A 14,457-nucleotide genomic window follows, 5' to 3' on the forward strand; every position below is an offset into this window, starting at 1 on the left:
GCCTTTAAACCCCTAGGTGCCCTAGTGGCCGAGTTATAGTCTCGGGAGGGTTTACATGAGGTGTACCCACAAAACCTTTACTTCTAAGTTGGTCACAAGTATCCAAAGAGCTATGAGGACAAACATATTCTCAACCTATCGCCAAGTAACTAGAATGCCAAAGAAATTAAAGGTATCCGCTCAAAAGCTGAATAAAGAAAAGGGGAGACACATCCGCTATACTGCTAGATAAAGAGATATCCGCTACACAGCTCGATAAACATTATGAGATGCATCCGCTTTACAGCTAGATAAGATTAGGAGAGAGATAAAGATGAGAGGGACATCTGCTACACAGCTGGACAAATTACGTGTGATGAGTTGAACCAATGTTAGAAAGATCTTGTGCCAGATGGAAAGCGTCCTAACAAAGAAACCAATATGCATCTCTCTTTGACTCTCTCATAGTGCTCAGTAGAAACAACGTCTTCTTCGGCTTCAACTGTTGATGATAAACTCTTGAACTTAATAGAACCTTGACAATTAACTCTTCTCTTCGATTCCTTGCTTGAAACTTCCTTATAGATTTCTAATTCCCTATGACCTTATTGAACAAAACTAACAACAAAATTTAAATGTACATTTTTTTTTTAATTATTATCATTTTTTTTCATTTTCATTTTTTTTTTGAACACAGTAATAACAAGACTAATATTTACATGGACATGAGACAAGGACTTTATCACTTGGATATTCACAACTTGTAATATCTTGGTATCATGAACTTCAACAACTTACATCATTTGATTTTATTTGCTCTAATAGCTAAGTCTTCAACTTTGATTTTGAATTTTGCTTTTCTTTCTATTGTTGCTTATAAACCTTAAACATCTTCAACTTTCTTCATAGATTTTGATATCGCTCCACTTGTTAATGATGATAAGTTTCTACCGAGAGAGAGTCATAATCCAGTAACTAAGACTACATTGTGAGTTTTCTTTGTCTTTTTGGCATTTCCTTTTGACCGAACTATCTGTCCATCATGGATGGTTAGGTACATCACGATTTCCCTCTAAAAGCTACATGTTCTCTCCTGATTGTCAATGATCTCAATGCATTTTTCTCTAATGTCTCACTAGAATGTTATCCCTAGCAATTCTAATTTCCATATTTTCGGTGAGAAATAGTATGTAACTTAGCTAACTGGATACTATGTGACACTAGAAGTTTCTCCCTTACCCCCAAACTTAAATCTAACATTGTCCTCAATATTCTAAAAATAAAATTAAAAGCATGAACAAGGAGAAACTGTTACCACTTGAAGAAAATGAGATAAGGAAGGATATTACCTTTTGGCATGAGCATGGGTTACCTCCCATAAGTGCTAAGTTTAAAGTCTTCATCCAGACATCAAATACCACAAAATGGCTAGTCACCTTTCATAATCATATACCAATAGCCGAAACAACTGTGGTTCAACAACACCAAATAGAGCTGACACAAATATAAGAGACCTGCACTGGATTAGATAAATAAAAAAAATGAGGACAACCTTATCTAGGGTTTCTAAGGTTTTGTTCAAGACAACTAGATTTTTCTGGGGTGCCCCTTTGGGCTCCATATGAATGTATATAAAAACGGGCTCAGCTGAACGACGAGTCTCTAAAACATGGATTTCCTTATAGATAGTATCAGGAGGATCGGGTTGCAGAGTTTGAAGAAACTCAAGTAATACCTCAGAGGCACAAAGTTTGAATCCCAAGTTAGGAACTTAAATTAGGGATACATGATTGCATGAATCGTCATTACCCCCAAACTTATGGTAAACAATATCCTCAAATGGACCAAAACCTATTGGATGGATTCTAGGGTCCATAAGGTCAGCACAATGCCTAGATTCATTTATGGGACGGTCATCCAAATGAACACCATCATCAAAATCATATAATGGATTATCAAAGAAAGTCTCTCGCAAAGAATTATCGACTTCCTCCAACTCACTGAAGGGTTCCTCAAATAATGGATTTCCAAACATATTGTCGGATAAAGGATCACAGACTAAAGTGCTAATCATGTTCACCTCTTCTAGGTAATTTATCTCAGAAGACTTAATAACATTAAAAACATTTAGCTCAGTAGTCATATTACCAAAAGATATGTTCATAAGTCCGGTTCTACAGTTGATGACAGCATTAGAAGTGGCTAAAAATGGCCGACCTAAAATCACCGGTATTTGAGCACTAGGTACCTGAATAGGTTGGGTATCTAAAACAATGAAATCTACTGGATAAATAAACTTATCAATCTCAATCAGAACATCCTCTATGACACCACGAGGGACTTTGACAGACCTATCAGCTAATTGCAGTGTCATTTTAGTCGGCTTCAACTCTCCAAGACCTAGCTGAGTATACACATCAGAAGGAAGTAAGTTAACACTAGCTCCTAAGTCAAGTAATGACTTATCAACCATGTGATTACCAATCGTACAAGATATGGTGGGGCATCCGGGGTCTTTATACTTAGGGGTTGTTTGGTTCAGAATGATTGAACTTACCTGACCAACTAAAAAGGATTTCTTATGGACATTAATCTTACGCTTTCTTGTACAAAGATCCTTAAGGAACTTGGCATAAGCAGGCATTTTCCTGATTGCTTCTAGTAATGGAGTGTTAATGTTCACTTGTTTAAAAATTTCCATTATTTCGTTGAAAGACGATTCTCTCTTGGTTGGAGCTAACAATTGTGGATATAGGGCTCTAGGCACAAAGGTAGCTTTATCAGGAACCGCATTGGACTCTTTAGAGAATCTATCAGTCTCTTCTTCTATTGTCTCTTCTTCATGAGTAGAAAGTGGAACTACAGTATGTCCACTATCAGGCATGGCTACCTTATTGTCTACCGTTTTACCACTTCTAAGGGTTGTTATAGAGTTCACATGATTGAACTCTTTCTCTCTAGAGGATACTTCATGAATTCCTCTGGGATTGGGTAGTGGTTGATTTGGGAACTTTCCCTTTTTCTCTTTCTCTCAAAAACTCTGCAATTATACTAACCTGATTTTTTAGCTCTGAAATAGCCTGAGAGTTTTCCTGTAAACCTTTCTCAACCGTTTGCTTAAACACTGCAATGTTATGAGATAAGATGCTGAGAGACTCTTCTAAGATCATGATTTTTTTATCCGACAGGTTCTGATACTGATCTGTCCCTAAATGGTTCTTAGTATACCCAAAACCCGAGAGAGTCTGAGAACTACTAGGCTGACCTTGACTCTGGCCCTTAGACCAAGAAAAATTAGGGTGGTTCCTCCAACCAGGGTTATAGGTATCTGAATATGGATCAAATCTCTGACAGTTTTCAACCCTAAAGTTGTTATAAAGATCATGGGCTTTCTCTTCATATCTAGCATGGTGTGACCCTTGATTCATTTTTAAGGCCTCTAGATGCCTAAGAATATCAGACCCATAATCAACTCTATCGACCATATGGACATGATTTCTAGGTATTTCTTGTTCTCTTATAGATGCCCATTGCCTAGTTTTCTCCGCTAACTCGATAAACTCGTCAAAACAAGCATTTGGGCCCTGATGGTGAATTCTTCACCACTAATTGTTTCTACCTGCATATGGGTTTCACTATCAAGGCCCTCATATAAAATTTGGGCCAAGTGGGCTTTTTCAAAGCCGTGATGTGGGCACTGGTATAACAATTCACTAAACCTTTCTACATAATCATGAAGTGTTTCACCTAATTTCTGCTTGAAGGTTTGGATAGACTGCCTAACAACAACAGTCTTATGGTGTGGGTAGAATTTCTTAACAAATACCTCTACAAAACCATCCCAGGTGGTAATTGTTTTAGAAGGGATAAAATGATACCACTCTTTGGCTTTCTCATCGAGAGAGAAGTGAAACAAACGTTACCTAAGCACATCTTTGGATACATTCGGATAGTTCATTGAGTAGCGAATCATTTCAAAGTCTCTTATGTGGGTATACGGGTTCTCATTCTCTAACCCCCTAAAAGTACGAAGCATGCCAATAGTATCAGGTCTAATATCAAATTAGACCGTAGAAGCTGGTATAACTACGCCTGGGGTCACGCACTATCCTAGACGGGTTCAAACGATCCCTAAGGGTTTTGGTTGGCGGGACCTCATCATCATTTTCATTAACCATTTTAGAAAAAATCGAAGTACCACCTAAATGTAGCGGGTCAGACTCAAATTGAAAAGGTCGTTATCGTCAAGTCTATCTCCTATCCGTTTCCAACGACGCATACACAAGTAGAAACACTAGTGGTAACCAAAAAATTGTGCACATGCAAATGTCGGGGTTCACTAATTCAGGTAAGCTTGGGTTACCTTTAGCAATATATACCTACAGTCAAAGACTGGTCAATGGTACGTGGCTAAAGCTTGTGGTGTTTCGGATGATAACGCCCAGAGGGTTCACCGTACTAAACCACATGTTTTCCTAGAATCGGTGCCAGACGAATACTGCAATTGGTGTGTGCACGTGTTTTTTTTTAATAAAATATTTACAAATAAAGAAATAAAATAATTATGTACAAATAATAAAAAAAAACTATAAAATAATAATAATACCTTATTTACAAAAACGAAATCTTGAGTACGCTACTTACCCCTTTGGTAGGAAAATCCACAATAAATGCGAAATATAACCTGCACAACAAAGACAAGACTATATAGCCAAAGTAAAATCAAAGAAAATGAAAATAAAAATAAAACTAAAAATCTAAAACCTGACCTAAAGGCAAGTCTGCGTCGGCGGTGCCAAAAACTGATGTAGTTTTTACAGTGGTAAATAGAAGGTTCGTTGCTCGGACTTGGGAAGATATTGATTTTAGACTTAATGAAAGAAAATACTAAAACTAGCAAATAAAATAAAAGAGAATGACAATATTGAGAGATTACTGGGAATCAGGATTCCACCAAGCTCATGTTTTATGGTTCATATATTAATTCTCAAACAATTATAGCTCCAAAAAAATAACAATTATTGACTCTTAATCTTTGCCAAGGTAGATTTTATAAAACATTAATTGTAAATGGTAAGCATGAGTTATCAAAACACTTAAGCTAAGCATAACCCATCAAACTAAATCACAACTAATTAATTTAAAATCATAATTCAAATTATATTAATGCAAAAGTCTTAAAAAGAAATTAATAAAATTACCACATTGATGAACATTGGCTTTCTCCGTCATCCCAGTTATGAGGTTTAGATCCTCATGTTGTAAATGAACGCTATAAAAAAATAGGTAGCATCATATTTATTGATTCAATGTGAAAAGGCTAAAAAATTTTTTGATTCCTCTCACTAATAGCATTGCTCGATTACAAGAAATATGAAATAATACTCTCACTATTTTTCTCAATCTCTCCTAAGAAAATATCTCCAAAAATGATTCCATACGACTCCTTTTATAGTGGGGATTCCGAAATCCTTCCATAATTTTCTACATGAAATGATGTCAGTTTTTTATTTTCTGGCCAATGGAGTGGCGCCATGTGTCAGGATAATACAAAATCCTCCAATAAAAATATGCCACGTGTCAAATACTGCAGTCGGAATATTCTTTATTGGGGAAATATATCATTTTTAATTAATTCCAACCATAAGGAATAATATCTTGATTTGCTTCTTTATTTGCTTATTTTCTTCCTTAAACCACATATCTTCAAATATTCTTTAATTATTAATATCTTGCACATGGTCTCCACACTTCCACACATGATATGGCACACTTCTACACACTCCGTGGCTTTCTTACCACACTCCCATATCCAAATGATTGTCCAATATTCTTCATGTTTCCTTTTGGGCCTAGCCCACTTCATTTACTTCTTTTGCGAGTAGAATTCCACATTTTGGTCCATCGAGCTTTATTTTCCAAAAATACCTACAAATACATAAATAGAAAAATAAGCACAAAATCGAGTACTAAAATTACATAGAATTGAGAACAAAATAAACACGTAAATGTGTCTACCATTGAGGGTAAGGTGGAGCTGAATGAGGAGGAAGAACGAAGACAATTGATGGGTCATGATGATATTGTGGAGATGAATATGTTATCGGAGATTGAGAATAAGGTTGTGTTGAAGTTAGGAGATGTTCAAATTTCACATACGGAGAGTATGGAGAGAGTTATGGAAGCTGCAAAATTAATGTTGTTGCATTGTTGTACTAATGGGGGGGTTTGTGATGGCAATCAGGCTCAACTTAAAGAGGTGGTCATGAAGCAAGTTATTAAGTACAAAGAACGATTTCAAAAAGCAAATGCGGAGAAGAATGTTACTGCAGCTGGAAGGATTGATGAAGTTTGGATGAAGGAGTTGGTAGAAGTGGACAGCTCTATTCCTCGACAGACTTTGGAAGCTACTCAAATTCTTACAGAAGTTAGTAATGGATGTTAAAATAATCAGCTGGAATGTTAGAGGGTTAAATGTGTTTGATAAAATGAATGCTTTGAAGGATTTGATTTGGAATCAAAAATGTGATGTTTGCTTAATTCAAGAGACCAAAATTATGAAAATGAATAGGTGGTTGGTGAAGTAGTTGTGGTACGATGATGATTTTGATTGGATTTATTTACCGTCGGTAGGAAGGAGTGGAAATAGTGGAGGTTTGCTTACAATTTGGAATACAAATAAGGTGTTCAAGGAAGAAGAGGGTGCGTGTTAATAATATTTCTACTGTTTTTTGTGCTAAGGTGACTGGAACTAAATGGGCAATCTGCAATGTATATTCTCCTTGTGATTATAATGAAAGGGAGATTTTTTGGAAGGATTTGGATGAGGTTAGAGGTTGGTGGAGAGGGCCAATTTGTTTTGCTAGAGATGTTAATGCAGTGAGAAGTGAGGAGGAGAGGAATAGAGGTGCTGCTGATCCAAGAAATAGTAGTTTTCTCAATGATTTCATTTTGAAGCAGGAATTGATGGACTTATCTTTGCTGGGAGGTGCTTATACTTGGTATGACATGCAAGAGGATCCCATTCTTTGCAGGTTAGACATGTATGTTTTCAGTATATATTTTGATCTTTTGTTTCCTAATGCTATTTAAATTGCTCTAGCTAGGGTGATATCAGATCATAAACCTATTTTGCTTGAAACTAAGCCTAATTTAAATTGTGAACTTTATTTTAAATTTGAGAATAATTGGTTGTTACATAAGGATTTTTTGAAAAAGGTGGAGGAGTGGTGGGTGGTCGAATTTTGATAGTGGTAAATAGAGTTGTCGTTCACTCAGACTTGTTGAGAATTTGTTTAAAGACTTAATAAAGAAAATAAGGAAAATATATACAAATATGATGTCAGGATGAGAGAGGCTTGGACTCAGGATTCCACTGTTTTTCATGTTCATGGGGTTCAGAAATTAATCGTAGACATTTATAGCTCAAAACAAAGGAAATATCAACTCTATTCTTTGCCAAAGTAGATTTCATAAAATATTACGCGTAGGTCATAAGCATGGCGCATCAAAATTACTTAGAACTAAGCATGCTCCATCAAACAAAGTCACGAGTAGTTAATAGAAATCATAACTCGTTAAAAATCAATTCAAATAGTAAATAAAAAATTAATTAAATTACCCCAGTGGTGAAATCCAGCTTCTTCCATTGTCCCAATCTTGGGTTTTAGCTCCTCATATTGTAGACACGCTCAAAGGATAATTTATTGCTCAAAAAGGTGTTTACAAATGATGAAAATGGGAGAAAACGATTAAAACCGGGTTTGTAACAAATATAATTGTTACAAACCAAACTGTTACAGAGAACGATAAATGGTAATTGTCATTGTCACTGTAGCACTACGACCCTCCAGTGTTGTGTCGTTGTCACTATAGATGAACGAAAGTTCTTTAGGGTCTTATGTTCTTCTTTCTCTCCTTCAATGGCAGCAACAGAGACAAGCTCTGCAACTCTATTTATCACCCTTTTTCGTCCCCTAACTCTTCATATCCCTTCTCTGAGTCCTGTTTCACATTTATATACTCAGCTGCGTCACGAATCTCCCGTAATAACTTGCCAAATCTTTGTAATAACTCCATGCAGTCACCGGGAATAATTTCCTGAATTAACTTCTTCACATGTCTGCAGGTACTCTGCACACTCTCATCATCCTCAAACACGCTCCATAATAAGTTTAGCACGCTTCAAACTTATGCAAACCTTCAAAAGATGAAGTAAAAATCTCGAAGAACAAACGTGCCCTGTTTTTTTCCAAATCACACCACATTCCTATTTTCTCAAAATTAAAGCTCTTACCATCTATGTTATGATTAAACAGGCTTGTCTCAACTGATTTGAACGAGAAAATATCCCCAAAATCTTCTCAACTTTAATGAAGCAAATCCTCTCATACACGTAGTCCCTGTTTTCACCCACATGTGATTGTAGCCAAAGTTAGTCGATTCTGACAACATTACCTACCCTGTTTAGTCAAAACATGATATTTGATTCCAATTCCAGCTGTTTAATCTCCTTCAAACTCGTTGAACACTTCACTGCAAATTCTCGGGTTTTCAAGAACCAATTTCCCGCCAAAAAAATGAATTTAAAACGAAGAAGAAAGGGTTGCCCCTTATCCAACAGCTGGGGTGCCCTTAGCAGTTGACGCCTTGGGGTGCAAATTATAAAGAAATTTCCCCTTATCAGTTGAGGTGCCCTTATCCAAATCTGGGGTCCATTTAGCAGCTATCTCCCGAGGGTCCAAATAGCACTTTTCGAGCAACTTTTTCCACACAAATGTTTATTGGCCAAAAATACCTACACATATAAAACACCATAATTAGTACAAAAATCGAGCACTAACAATACAAACATTGAGGACAATTCAGACACAAAAATGTGTCTATCAATACCCCCCCCCCCCCCCCCCCCCCCCCCCCCCCCACAAACTTATTATTTGCTAGTCCTCGAGCAAAACTAATCTAAAAAATAAAATTCTAACTCATTAGGTGGCCCTAGTGACCTAGATATAGTCTCGAGAGGGTTTACCAAAAGGTGTACCCACAAAACCAGGACTTCTAATTGGTCACAAGTATCCAAAGAGCTATGAGGACATACATATTCTCAAAGATCTTGTGTTATACAACTATACATCTAGATAAACATTGTAAGATGCATCCGCTATACAGCTAGATAAAGAGATATCCGCTATACAGCTAGATAAACATTATAAGATGCATCCTCTTTACAGCTGGATAAGATTAGGAGAGAGATAAAGATGAGAGGGACATCTGCTACACATCTAGACTAATTACGTGTGACGAGTTGAACCAGTGCTAGAAAGATCTTGTGCCAGATGGAAAGCGGACTAACAAAGCAACCAATATGCATCCCTCTTCGACTCTCTCATAGTGCTCAGTAGAAACAACGTCTTCTTTGGCTTCAACTGTTGATGATAAACCCTCGAACCTCATAGAACCTTGACAATTTAACTTTTCTCCTTAATTTCTTGCTTGAAACTTCCTTATAGATTTCTACTTCCCTATGGCCTTATTGAACAAAATGTAACAATGATTTTTTCAATTTTTTATTTTTTGCTCATAACAAGATAAAAATTTACATGACCATGAGAGAAGGACTTTAGAACTTGTATCTTCGCAATCTGTAGTCTCTTGGTATCATGAACTTCAACAACTTATATCGTTTGATTTTCTTTGCTCTTATATCTTCTTGTAACTAACTTTTATTTTTTTGAATTATTCTTTTCTATTGTTGTTGCTAAACCTTAAACGTCTTCAACTTTCTTCATAGATTTTGGTGTCGCTCCGTTTGTTGATGATGATAAGTTTCTACTGAGAGAGAGTCGTAATCCAGTAACTAAGACTACATTGTGAGGTTGCTTTGTCTTTCTGGCATTTCCTTATGGCCTAATTTCCTTTCCATCATGGATGGTTAGGTCCACCACGATTACCCTCTAAAAGGAACATGTTCTCTCCTGAATGTCAAAGATCTCAATGTTTTTTTCTCTAATGTCTCGGTAGAATGTTATCCCTAGCAATTCTAATTTCCATATTTTCGGTGAGAAACAGTATGTAAACTTAGCTAACCGGATACTATGTGACGCAAAAAGTTTCTCTCTTACCCCCAAACTTAAATCTAACATTGTCCTCAATGTTCTAAAGATCAAATTAAAAACATGAACAAGGAGAAACTATTACCACTTGAGGGAAAAGAAATAAGGAAGAATATTACCGTGTCACATGAAAATGGGTTACCTCCCAAGAAGTGCTAAGTTTAAAGTCTTCATCCAGACATTGGAAGAATTAGTCACCTCGTAGAATCATATAGTAGTAGGCGGAATAACTGTGGGTCATCTGGATCAAAAAGTGTTACCCACAAGAAGAGGAAACTGCAACAGACCAAGAAGATACCGAACATACCCTTGCTTAAGATAACTACATCTAGTTGTGGTTCAGGTTCAATCTCTATAAAAGGGTCTAAATAAAAAGTTTTCATCGGTTGGATTTCCTCAAAGGCATTCTGAAGATCATGCTGAAGAGTCTGGAAATACTCAACTAAGAACTTAGAAGTGCATAACAAAAGCCTGAATAATTGGGGATCCTCTAAGTCAATCAGATTTGACTCACACATCTGACCACAACGAAAGAGGTGGTCTTCCTTAAGAAAATGTGTCGACCCTATTCTCCTAAAGTAATTAGGTTTAGTCTCAAAACTTAATAACCGACACATCTGAAAATCATATGTTCCCACAATTGGAAGAGAAGTTTTTGGTGGGAAAACAAAGTCAATATTGGTATCATAGCCTGGGTTAACCACGTCAACCAGAGGATGGGTATCTAACGACTGAGCTTTTTTATGGACATCATTAGGTTGGGGAAAACGTGTATGAAGATAATCTTGTAAGATGGTTGAGGCACAAATGTCAATTCCTATACAAGGGAATTTTTTAAGAGTTAATGGTAAGGTACCAGAAAAGTGATAATCACCCCCAAAATTAGAGTTTTCAGTGTCTCTAGATAGACTAGTCACAATCTCTCTAATTTCTAGATCATCAGATTCCTGAAAATGGTCAATTGATTCTTCTAAGTTATTATCAGGTAATGCATCCTTACTCATTCCTACGAGTTTATGGTCTTCTAAGATTAGTGTTTCTAAATCGCTAGACTCTAAAACATTATTCTTAGGGAAAACTCTTTCCTCTAAACCATCATCACAATCATATAAAGGATTATCAGAGAAAGTTTCTAGCAAAGGCTCATTAACTAAGGTGTTAATCATAGATACTTCCTCCGATTCACTGATAGGCACATCAAATAATGGATTATCCAAAACACTGCAGGCTAAAGGATCATGAACTACCTCGTTTAGAACGGTGGTATCTCTAGTCAAATCCTCATCCTTTTGAATAGGTGAATAATTATTAAAATTATTTGGATTTGTACTAGAAACAACATTATCATTATAAAGCTCAATCGGAGTAACAAATTCCTGATCACTATGCCTACATATTTCATGTTCTTCATCAATACTATCCTCATCATAATCATCATTATAATAACATGAAAATGATCGAACCTTATCTAAACAAGTAGTGTTACCAATTCTAACATCTTCATCTTGATTATTATAAAAGTTATCCTCATTTTCACGGGTGATATAGGAAAGAATGTATTGGCAATCAAGAGTAATTCGAGCAGCTCTTTCTTTCGTCTTTAATTCAAGCCTACGTCTTGACTCATCAAACTCACGTGTTGAATCAGTTAACTTACATGTTGACTCAGCTAACTTCCTGAGGTTATCTTCTAAAGAAGTTTCACTCATTTTTACTGTTCTTTCGTCCATAACTAAGTCATTTGTGTCCGCTAACTTATGTGTCGACTCAAGTAACTTATGTTTCGACTCAAGTATCTTACGTGCTTCATCTAGAGGATAGGAATTATAATAATCTTGCTCGTATGACCGGTGGGCATGTGGATATTAATTGGGTTCACTATTGTATGACCCATAACCTTCAAAAGTTTGGCATTCCCAACCACTATTCACACTATGGTCATAAAAATAATAATGTTCATATTTCTCAGTCGAATAATCATTGTATTGGTTATACCAGTTCGACATCCTAACTACAAGGGAATTCTAAACAAGCACAAAGAAGGCTGACTCGGCCACAACAAGCCTATTTTGTCTAGCAAACAAAAAGCATGATGGCTCCCTTAGATTGTTTCTAGACCAGCTTATATTCTTTCGAAAGGGATTTCGTTACAATTTAAGCAAACCCCTCTCGAATCAGTCTGAGTCAAAGTAAGTTGAATAGAGACGAGGGAAGCTCAGTGGAGATTTGATACCCAAGGCCTCATCGGCATTACAAGGCGGCGCATTCAACTTACAGAAACCATCATGAACTTCGAAGTATGCTTAAAAGAGTAACCAATATTTTTCGAACGACTTTCCTATTAAGCTCGTTACCCTACGGTGTCGTTCTAGTCCAAATTTTAAGGCTTAGGTTCGCGTAGGTTACGTGTTCCTAAGGCGGGAAAGAAGGAAACGATGATGAAATCTGAGTCCTTATCTTATTTTGGCCAGGCCTTGCCATTTACTAGAAATTTAAAACCGTATTCGATTCCTCAACATATATGCATACAAAATCATCCAGTAAACCCGCTGACAGGGGATTCGCGGGTGTTTAGAATTCTTACCTCCCGTTCCATACGGGGGATGAACCGTTGAAGTCGACTCAGGCCACCGACTCCAATGTCAGTGTACGAACCTGAGGGGCCGAGACAGTATCGTAAATGTCGTCCTTCCCTGCAGCAGTTTTATATTTAAAAAATTTACCCTTCCTTAGGGTAAAATAATAAAGTCCAATGTCCCAAAACTAAAGTTCAAAAGTGTCCAAAAATAAAAGATTACAAAAATAAAATCCTAATTATAGTTTCTAAAAATAAAAATAAATAAAATCTAAAAATAAAATCTAAAAATAAAATCTAATAAAAATGAAATAACTATATACAAAAATATTCTTCTTCACTCATTTTGGATTTCTCTTTTCTTTCCTTCTTTGGCTTTGCTTTTCTTTTCAGCACTTCTTCTCTTTTTCTTTAGCTTAGCTCCAAGTCTGAAAGCAAACAGAAATACCAAAATACATAAAAAAGAACAAAAAGAAAAAAAAGAAAAAAAAAACTAAAAACAAGTCTATAAACAAGTCCGCGTCGGCGGCGCCAAAAATTGGTCGAATTTTGATAGTGGTAAATAGAGTTGTCGTTCACTCGGACTTGTTGAGAATTTGTTTAAAGACTTAATAAAGAAAATAAGGAAAATATATACAAATATGATGTCAGGATGAGAGAGGCTGGGACTCAGGATTCCACTGTTTTTCATGTTCATGGGGTTCAGAAATTAATCGTAGACATTTATAGCTCAAAACAAAGGAAATATCAACTCTATTCTTTGTCAAAGTAGATTTCATAAAATATTACGCGTAGGTCATAAGCATGGCGCATCAAAATTACTTAGAACTAAGCATGCTCCATCAAACAAAGTCAAGAGTAGTTAATAGAAATCATAATTCGTTAAAAATCAATGCAAATAGTAAATAAACAATTAATTAAATTACCCCAATGGTGAAATCCAGCTTCCCCCATTGTCTCAATGTTGGGGTTTAGCTCCTCATATTGTAGACACGCTCAAAGGATAATTTATTGCTCAAAAAGTGTTTACAAATGATGAAAATGGGAGAAAATGATTAAAACCGGGTTTGTAACAAATATAATTGTTACAAACCAAACTGTTACCGAGAACGATAAATGGTAATTGTCACTGTCACTGTAGCACTACGACCCTCCAGTGTTGTGTCGTTGTCACTGTAGATGAACGACAGTTCTTTAGGGTCTTATGTTCTTCGTTCTCTCCTTCAATGGCAGCAACAGAGACAAACTCTGCAACTCTATTTCTCACCCTTTTTCACCCCCTAACTCTCCATATCCCTTCTATGAGTCCCGTATCACATTTATATACTCAACTGCGTCACGAATCTCCCGTAATAACTTGCCAAATCTCTGTAATAACTTCATGCAGTCACCGGGAATAATTTCCTGAATTAACTTCTTCACACGTCTGCAGGTACTCTGCACACTCTCATCATCCTCAAACACGCTCCATAAGAAGTTTAACACGCTTCAAACTCATGCAAACCTTCAAAAGATGAAGTAAAAAATCTCGAGAATATCTCGAAGAACAAACGTGCCCTGTTTTCTTCCAAATCACACCACATTCCTATTTTCTCGAAATTAAAGCTCTTACCATCTCTGTTATGATTAAAAAGGCTGGTCTCAACTGATTTGAACGAGAAAATCCCCCCAAAATCTTCTCGACTTTAATGAAGAAAATCCTCTCATACACGTAGTCCCTGTTTTCACCCACGCGTGATTGTAGCCAAAGTTAGTCGATTCTGACAACATTACCTACCGTGTTTATCCAAA

This window comes from Papaver somniferum, chromosome 7 (genome assembly GCF_003573695.1).
Source record: "Papaver somniferum cultivar HN1 chromosome 7, ASM357369v1, whole genome shotgun sequence".
Taxonomy (NCBI): domain Eukaryota; kingdom Viridiplantae; phylum Streptophyta; class Magnoliopsida; order Ranunculales; family Papaveraceae; genus Papaver; species Papaver somniferum.